Source organism: Plecotus auritus (genome assembly GCF_963455305.1).
Source record: "Plecotus auritus genome assembly, chromosome: 3".
Classification (NCBI taxonomy): Eukaryota; Metazoa; Chordata; class Mammalia; order Chiroptera; family Vespertilionidae; genus Plecotus; species Plecotus auritus.
Genome location: NC_137772.1, coordinates 83,691,986 through 83,700,971, shown reverse-complemented (window position 1 = coordinate 83,700,971; position 8,986 = coordinate 83,691,986). Strand labels below are relative to the sequence as shown.

The 8,986-nt window shown below is 37.1% G+C and overlaps 1 pseudogene across 1 annotated transcript; it reads left to right on the top strand.

Annotated features, from left to right (window-relative positions):
- Nucleotides 1–8,264: 8,264 nt before the first annotated feature.
- On the top strand, nt 8,265–8,784 carry LOC308244879 (prolyl-tRNA synthetase associated domain-containing protein 1-like; annotated as a pseudogene). The gene has a single exon. The product of its transcript is annotated as a prolyl-tRNA synthetase associated domain-containing protein 1-like (transcript).
- Nucleotides 8,785–8,986: the final 202 nt, after the last annotated feature.

Below are 8,986 nucleotides of genomic sequence, written 5' to 3'. Positions count from 1 at the left end.
TCAGAGAGAAAGGGAGAGGGAGAGATAGAAAATCAATGATGAGCAAGAATCATTGATCTGCTGCCTCCTGCAAGCCCCCTACTGGGGACTGAGCCCACAACCCAGGCATGTGCCCTTGGCTGAAATCGAACCTGGGACCTTTCAGTTCGCAGGCCAACGCTCTATCCACAGAGTCAAACCGCTAGGGCAAGAATGTTACTTTTTTTAAACCGGGCAACCAACTTGGTTGCTTCATCTGAAAAAAAAAAAACACCTGGGAGAGGGACATGCTAGTTGACTTTACAAGGAATTGTTTAGGTAAAAGGAACACCTTCTTAGTTTTTATTAATGGTGAAAGAGATTTTTATCCCCCCCCCACACACACACACTTTTTTAAGCTTAAATTTACCCTTGAATATCTAGTGCTCATCTGTATATTTGACTTAGGTATGCTAGGAAAGGGGTGCCATAATTTCCTGAAGTTTTATAATCACCTTTTAGTTCAAACATATGACCTGCTTAGAAGCCTGCAATTGAGAGTAAGTTAGAGTTCTTTCCATGGGTTTTTCTAAAGACTTAAATGCACCAAAGTAAGGCAATGGCTGTCCAATGACAAAATCCAAAAGTTGGCATGGTTATAGATTTGTTTAAAATGCAATAGATAAAACCTTTGTTTCATAATATTCTGAGACAACAACCTTCTAGTACAGCAAACAATTTGTATGTAACCTGTGGTACATGGCTTATTGCAGACGGCACATTAAAGCATTGAAAACAATTTATAAATACTAAGAGAAACATAAAACCCCAGAATGTCACTGGCAGACACAGAATTATCATGCTTGCTCTTTTTCCTTGACTGAAAGTTTCCTGTTTGAACTTGGCTTTGAATCTGCGTAAGTTTTTTCTGAAGCAGTCTGAATTTCGGTAACATTCAAAGAATATGTAAATAGAATATTGCTATTAATTTTTATTTGGCAGAGTTTCCTTATGCAATTTCAAGTATATTTTACTGTTCTAATTTAGTTCACAGGTATTTCTTTTTAGGAAGAGAGAATAAATCTTTGCGTCACCTCACAAAGCTGTCTTTCAGTTAAATTCTTGAAATATTACATTCGGAAAAGCTTAAACCGGTTTTAACATTAAAGATTTTGTCTTGCTCTAACCAGTTTGGCTTGGTGGATAGAACGTTGGCCTGTGGACTGAAGGGTCCCAGGTTCCATTCAGGTCAAGGGCATGTACCTTGGTTGCGGGCACATTCCCAGTAGGGGGTGTGCAGGAGGCAGCTGATGGATGTTTCTCTCTGATTGATGTTTCTAACTCTCTATCCCTCTCTCTCTCCCTTCCTCTCTGTAAAAAAATCAATAAAATATACTTTAAAAAAATTTTGTCTTGACCACATTATTAATCATTTTCAATCTTGCCATAAAATTTTTATATGATATATTTTGAATATCAGAGAAAATGCTGGGAGGACATGCCTACCGCCCGTCCATTCCCTTGCTGCCTTGCTGCCGTACCCCCAAGGGCGCAGAAGCCGTGAAGCTGTGATCACCTCATAGTTAACCTTAGTTCCCGCTTCTGTGCAGGGCCTGTGCGGGTTTGTGACCTCACAGGCAAGCTTGGACTACCTAGTTCCCATTTAATACCTATGCTACCTACCGGATGTTTAATGGAGGTGCTGCTGGGAGGGGCTTTGCTAATTTTCACCCACCCTACGCCTTTTCTAAGGGCCTGCACAGGTTATCAAATCCATGAGCATAAAATTGTACACAGTATTTAACTAATTTCTTTTAATTTCCATCGGACATGTAATATTTCTCCTTTTTTATTTCTGATATATGTAATTTATGTCTACTCTCTGTCTCTTATGTAGCCTGGATAGTGGCTTAACAATTTTGTTTATATTTTCAAAGAAACAGATTTTGTTTTTTATTTTCTCTACTGATTTTTTATTTTTCATTTCATTAATTTTTGCTCCAATTTTTATGTTTCCGTCTGCTTAACTTGAATTTAGTTTGCTCTTCTTTTTTTCTAAATAACTAAATTGGAAGTTTAGATTATTAATTTTTAGATCTCTCTTCTTTTTTAACATACACATTCAATACTATAAAGCACTGCTTTTAATGCATCCCACAAGTTTGGATAAATTGTCTTCATTTTAATTAATTTTAAATTCCCCTTGATATTTCTTCCTTGACTTATGTGTTATTTAGAAGTGTGTTGTTTGATCTCCAAGTATTTGGGGATTTTCCACCTATCTTTCTGTTATTGATTCTAGCTCAATTGTATTGTTGTCAGAGACTAGACTTCTATGATTTGTATTTGTTAATGTATGTTTTGTGATCTATCTAGGTGAATGTTACTTTGAGCTTGATACGAATCTGTATGCTCCTCTATAGGTAATGTATTTTTTTCATATGGCTTATGTCAGAATTTTTTTTCTTTATCTTCAATTCTCTGTAGTACAATATGCCTAGGTATAGTATTTTGGGCATTTATTCTGTTGCATTTTCTCTGATCATTTTGTATCTATGGTTTGTTGTCTGACATTATTTGAGGAAATTCTCAGCATTATTATTATTTTTTTAAATTTCTTTTCTTTTCTCTCTTGATTACCTTACTGACAACATTATATGCATGTTACTCCATTTGTAGTTGACCCACAGTTCTTAGATATTCTGTTGTATTTTTTTCAGGCTTCTTTTTGTTTGATTTCTAGTTTTGGCAGTTACCATTGATGTATTCAAGCTTAGATATTATTTCCAAAGCTATGACTTATCTACTACTAAGCCCATCAAAGGCATTCTTTATTTCTGTTGCAATATACTATATTTTTATCTCTAGCATTTCCTTTTGGTTCCATCTCTCTGCTACATTGCCCATCTGTTGTGTGCTGTCTACTTTTGCATTAGAGCATTTATCACATGAGTTATACTTGTTTTACATGCCCCGTCTGATAATTCCAACAACCGTGCAATATCTGAGTCTGGATATAATGCTTGCTCTGAAAGGGCAGAGACTCCATTTTTGTGCTAGGCCCTTCCTCCTGTCCCCAGAATAACCTCCCTTCCGAGAAAAACTATAAGAAAGCAGCTTGGCCCAAATTGGGCTATACCGTAGCATGCTCCTTCACCCATCAGGTGCCAGGGCCAGCCTGACAGGTTGAACCGGGCTGAGGTAGGGAGGTGGGAATTGAGAAAAGAAAGAAAGACAGGAGAGCGGGATCAAAAAGACTACAGATCATTGAGAGACTGCAGCAAGTTTATTAACTGCGTAATGCCTTTTGTGCACAAAACACTGAATAGGAGGTCTGTCAAGAGGAATGTATTCTTTGTTCCTCTTAATCTCTAAGAAAGAGACAGAGCAGAAGGACAAATTCTCAGTACAGCAAATCTCAGTAAATAGTTACAGACTTCTTGGTAAGCTATGAAAGGTTGCTCTCATTCTACTGATAACCGCCATCCAAACAAGCCTGGGAAAACTGTGTGGGTAGGGGACAGCCTTGCTAGTCCCTTCAGGTGACCTGGAACTGACCAATCGGGGTCAGCCAACTCAGGGGACCCTCCCCCTGCCCCAGACCCCTATAAAACCTTTGTCCTGTTGAAGCTCTCTCTCTCCCCACCTCGCCGCTGCGCCGGTGTGTGTGTGTGGGACTGAGCTCGAGCTAGCTCGAATAAAGGCTTTTTGCTTTTGCATCGGACTCGGCTCCCCGGTGGTCTTTGGGGATCACGAAATCTGGGCATAACAGCTCTATCTTTTCAAACTTTTTTATGTTACTATCAATCCAGCTGATGACAGGGAAGCAAGGCCGGTGAAACAAGATGCGCAGAGTAGGAAACCCACGACTGCTATTCAGTGTGGTGTGACATTGAGGAACTGGGATGTGCCATGAGAAATTTCAAAGAAGCTTTACACCACACTAACACCTTTGGATCTAATACAGACAGTGAGGAACCATTGAACGTTTTTAAGCACAAGAATGACACAGTCAGTTTTAACTTTTTGAAATATTACTCTGTGTTGAATTGTGGAAAATTAAATAATTTTAACATAGATAAGTGATGATAGTTTATATCCCTGTAAGAGAGCAGCAGTAGTCACAGAGATAGAAAGATGTGGATAATTTGAGATATACTTGGGAAGTACATTGATAGAGCTTGTTTTTGTTTTGAACTGGAAACAATGAATGAAAAAAAGTCCCGTCTATGACCAGAGCAACTGAGATGGGAAACGCCCAGAAGACCTATTGTAGAAGGAAATTAGTTAATTTAGTATTAAACCTGCTGAATTTTAGCTATTTTGTGAGTAGACATTTTTTGTAAGGAGTTATGTGTGTAAATATGCAGCTAACTGATTTAGAAGTCGACATTTGGGAGCCAGCTGCCTTAAGACGTGTTCCGACAGGGAATGTGTGGTATGAGATGCATAGAGAGCTTAATGACTTACTTTGTAGTTAGGCTTCCTGCTCTGAACCCTGACCCACTTCATCCTAGATGAATGTTCTGGGCAAGTCATTTAACATTGTCATGTCTCACTGCTGTGTAAAGGGCATTTAATAATTGTTTCTACCTTTTGCAGTTATTGTGGGTAGTCAGTAAATCACTACATGTAAAGGGCATTGGAAGTCTCCAAGTTGGAAGCAAGTGTTCCATGAACATTAGTTCTTACTATTGCTATTAGTATTACTGTTATGGATAAAATTACAAAAGTAATACTTTGTTATATAATACAATTTAAGAATCAACATAGGAAAAGACAAAGGAGACTAACAGCAAGGGGGAAATCCAGGGAGGAGAGAGAAAAAATAAAATAAATAAATGAATTTAATAACATGTATCATATAAGAAAAAAATGGAGAAGGTGATTCAAGACTGAGCGAATAAGAAAAACCTGAAGTCATAAATGGGCTTGTAAAATGAAAGTATTATTTTCTAACAGTCATTCACTAGAGGGATGAACATGTTACTTTGTTAATGTTTGAAAATAGAAAAGAAAAAAGAAACAAAAGAGGGAGAGATAAAAATACATATAAATAGGTTAGTGTCAAGAGATTATACAATGAAGCATACATCACATTTTATCTACATTGCAATATTTTTCCTAAACTAATTTGGAATTGTTTTTGAGTGACTACACAATGTATGCTATTTTAAAATAGCAAGCAGTGGAGATGACTTAATCCAAATGAGAATTTTTATATATTTCATCTTTAAATCAATACACCACCTTATAAATGGGAACTGAATCCACCTAACTGTATCAGCATGAACATAGGTTCCTTATTTTAGGTGTATAAAGAGACTATTGTTATTCTTTTGAGAAAAGTCTTGCTGTGCAGTTTTTCTTACATGTTTTAGAAGCATATGGGGTATGCTGCCAGCACTGTTCCCTTTCAAAGCCTGACTCACTTTGTAAATGCTATAACTGGCCATATTAATGGGTTTGAGATGGATGTGGCTATTGGGGGTGTTGCAGAGATAATAAGGGGGCTCTGATGAATTAAGTATATGTGTTCCTGTTGGGCGATGGAAATAGAATATAATCATAATGAAATTTCAGCCCTACAGCTGTATTTCACTTAAAACACTCTGTTCATATGATTTTTCTCATCCTCAGGCTTCTAACTAGCTGAGAGGGATATAGAAGATAAGCTTCTCTGAGACACAAACTCTAATTTTCACTGAATATAGTTACTCATACATGTAGGTGTATATAAGTAAATATTTTGCTTTAAAATTAGACTTGTTACTTAGCAATATTTTACATAGCAGCATGCTACACATATTTTGGTATGTGTCATTAAAAAGGTACCCTTTTTAATATAGAGAGACTATGTGTAATAGTAGCAGATTTGATTCCCAGGCAAAATACCCAAACTTATTCTCTGCTAATTATTATGTGCTGTTTCATAATACAGGCTATAATGCAGTTCTTTCGTCTTCTAATAATGTAATGTTTATAATGCAAACTATGAGGGCTTGGTTTGAATAATTTGGTTAAAAGTTACCGGAGGAATAAAATGCCATGAATTAAAATATTCAAAGTAATTGTTGATCACTGTCTAATTATAAACTGATAGATTGGGTACTCCCAGTCCTTGACTCTCATTTCTGGAGGGCTGGTTCATCCCTCCTTACTGCATATTCCCTAATGACCCACAAACTTTACCCTCCGCCTATGGTCAGGTTTTCCATATGGCTTTCTTTGGCTAGTAAAACAGGAGAGGAAATGACATAGGCCAACTCCAAGAGGAAGCTTCAAAAGCCATATATGTTTCTGTCAAGTCTGTTGCAATTTACCCTCTACCACATGAATGTCATGGCCCTGAAGCCTTCTTTTTCAGTCTGAATCCTGAAATAAGAACACAATGTGAAGGGGGAACAGTCTCTAACTTTATTGTTTTCATAAGCCACTGATATTTAGAGCAAAGCCAACTAATGTAGTAAGTTTTGTTAAAGACTCTATCACAGGTTCTGAAAGTAAATCAATAAGGACTTTCAGATGAATAGCAATTGCTTTACAATAAGCTTCTCAAAGGCAATGTCTAAATTTAACTTAAATTTGAATTTTCCAAGTCTAATATACAGCATGACACTTAATCGCTAGTAAGTAATTATCTACTCCCTGATGGATTTATGAATGAATTAATGACTAAATGAATGAATGAATGATTGAATAAATGGGATATCCAGGAATTATTACATTGTATTAGTTACTAAAGATTCAGTAAGATCTGAGTACCCTCCAAGCAGTGGTCAGCAAACTCATTAGTCAACAGAGCGGCAAACAGCGGCTCACGAGCTGCATATGGCTCGCGAGCTGCAGTTTGCTGACCACTGCCTCAAAGGAACATAAAAGGCTCAAGAAAAATATTGAGTTAGGAAAAATATATGCTGAAAAAATTACAAAGATGAAATCAAAGCTCTAATTTAGCCCATGGCTCATGATGGGTCTGTTAGAAAAGAATAGGAAAAAACCCCAAACCAAGCCCCTTCTTGCAATTTCCTCTGCTGTCGAAACGGAAAGGTTTCTGAACAATTAGGCCTTTAAACTGAGAAAGGCACATCATCCAATCCGACTCACAAGCTTTTAAAAATCTGTTTTTAACATCAGAAGAATACATCCTGATTTTTTTATACCCTTTCCTAAAGTGTACAATATTAGCCATGAAAGATAAAGATAAAAATAATAGAAATATATAAAAAATGTCCATAAATTATATGCAACATACAAACTATATTTTCTGAATTTTGCATTCAAAATACACATTGATTCTTTGTGTATACTGTAATTTCAGTAAATAATATAATTTTTAACAAATACAGGATATTTTATGTCAAGATATTTTCACATCTTTTCTATCTGAATCAGATGTGCAGAAAACTGTTCTCTGCATTAGATGAATATATTGGAATTTTCACTCAGTTGAGTGGCTAAAGGGATGCAAAACATTGTCTTGCATCCCAGAAAATAGTCTCTGCATTTTTGAGCTACATTATCTGCTTCACTAAGTGCTGTCATTCCGCTGATTTTTTTCACTCCAAGTTGTCAGCTGCAGGGAAATTCAGATTAAACTGTCCAAACTACAAAGCAGGGAAAAATAATTAAAGTTGTCTGACACTAAACTTACCATGTAGTCTTTAATTTGTGAAATGGTAAATATTAGCTTCTTCCTTGATCTCTACCATCTAGAACTCCCAGTGGAGAAAGCAGTTGGCTTCATATGTAAAGCTTTTCTCTGAAGACAGGCAAGCTGTAAAAATGCACTAGTTTATCAGAATTCTTTAGAGATTTTTATGTGTGCACACTTCATTGATTGTCAGTTTTCTGATGAGGCTTGCTGGAGTTTAGAATGCTCCCTAGAAAAAGATTCTTGTTCTCTGGGAAATGAAACCATGCTCTGCTAGCTTGGGAACAAGAAAAGAGTGAAGGGGAAGTAATGGGAGGAATGGATTTCACTGTGGGGTTTAGTACCTGTCTTAGCATCAGCTGATGGGCCAGTGAGGTTTTCCTGAAAAATAATTCAGCTCTAAATTTGGCTGTAAAATATTTCATTACATGATCTTTACTTGCACTCTCATTATACTTAGAGGGAATTCATTTCACATATTTTCACAAGATGAATGTTGTATGTTCAGCATTTGCAGATGAATAATTATGGAATACATGTGAATATAAGATTACTTTAAAATGTTGATTACTGATTTTTTTTTCCCTGTAGGCGCTCTCATCAACCTCCAGAGATGCCAGGCACTTCCTCCCCCACTGGCCACGACAGCAGCATGGCCAGTGCTGAGTTGCGGGCAGCGCTGGAGCAGAGAGAGGCTCGACGCCCTCGCCATCCGCACGGAGGTCGTGGAGCACCCGGAGGTGTTTACAGTTGAAGAAATGATGCCTCATGTCCAACATTTGAAAGGAGCACATAGTAAGAACTTATTTCTTAAAGACAAAAAGAAAAAAGGCTATTGGCTGGTGACAGTTCTTCATGATAGACAAGTTAATTTAAATGATCTTGCTAAGCAGTTAGGTGTCGGGAGTGGAAATCTGCGGTTTGCTGATGAAACAGCCATGCTAGAAAAGCTGAAAGTTGGCTCAGGCTGTGCCACTCCCTTGGCACTATTCTGTGATGATGGAGATGTGAAATTTGTTCTGGATTCTGCTTTTTTGGAAGGGGGACATGAAAAGGTATACTTTCATCCAATGACCAATGCTGCAACCATGGGGTTGAGCCCTAAAGACTTTCTTACATTTGTGAAGAAGACAGGACATGATCCCATAATGGATTTTGATAAAAACAACTAATTGGGCTAATGTTTAGAATACATTTACATCTGAAAGCTGTTTTTCTTATTTCTAATTTGTAAAAAGCATTAAAAGTAGTAAGAATATTTAGCACCTTGGTTTGGTGACTACTTAAGTCATTTTAGGAGGCATATTTCATCTTAAAGCTGTTTTTAAAAAGATATATTGAGGTAGTGTTAGTCGGCTCAGATCCCTCTCCACT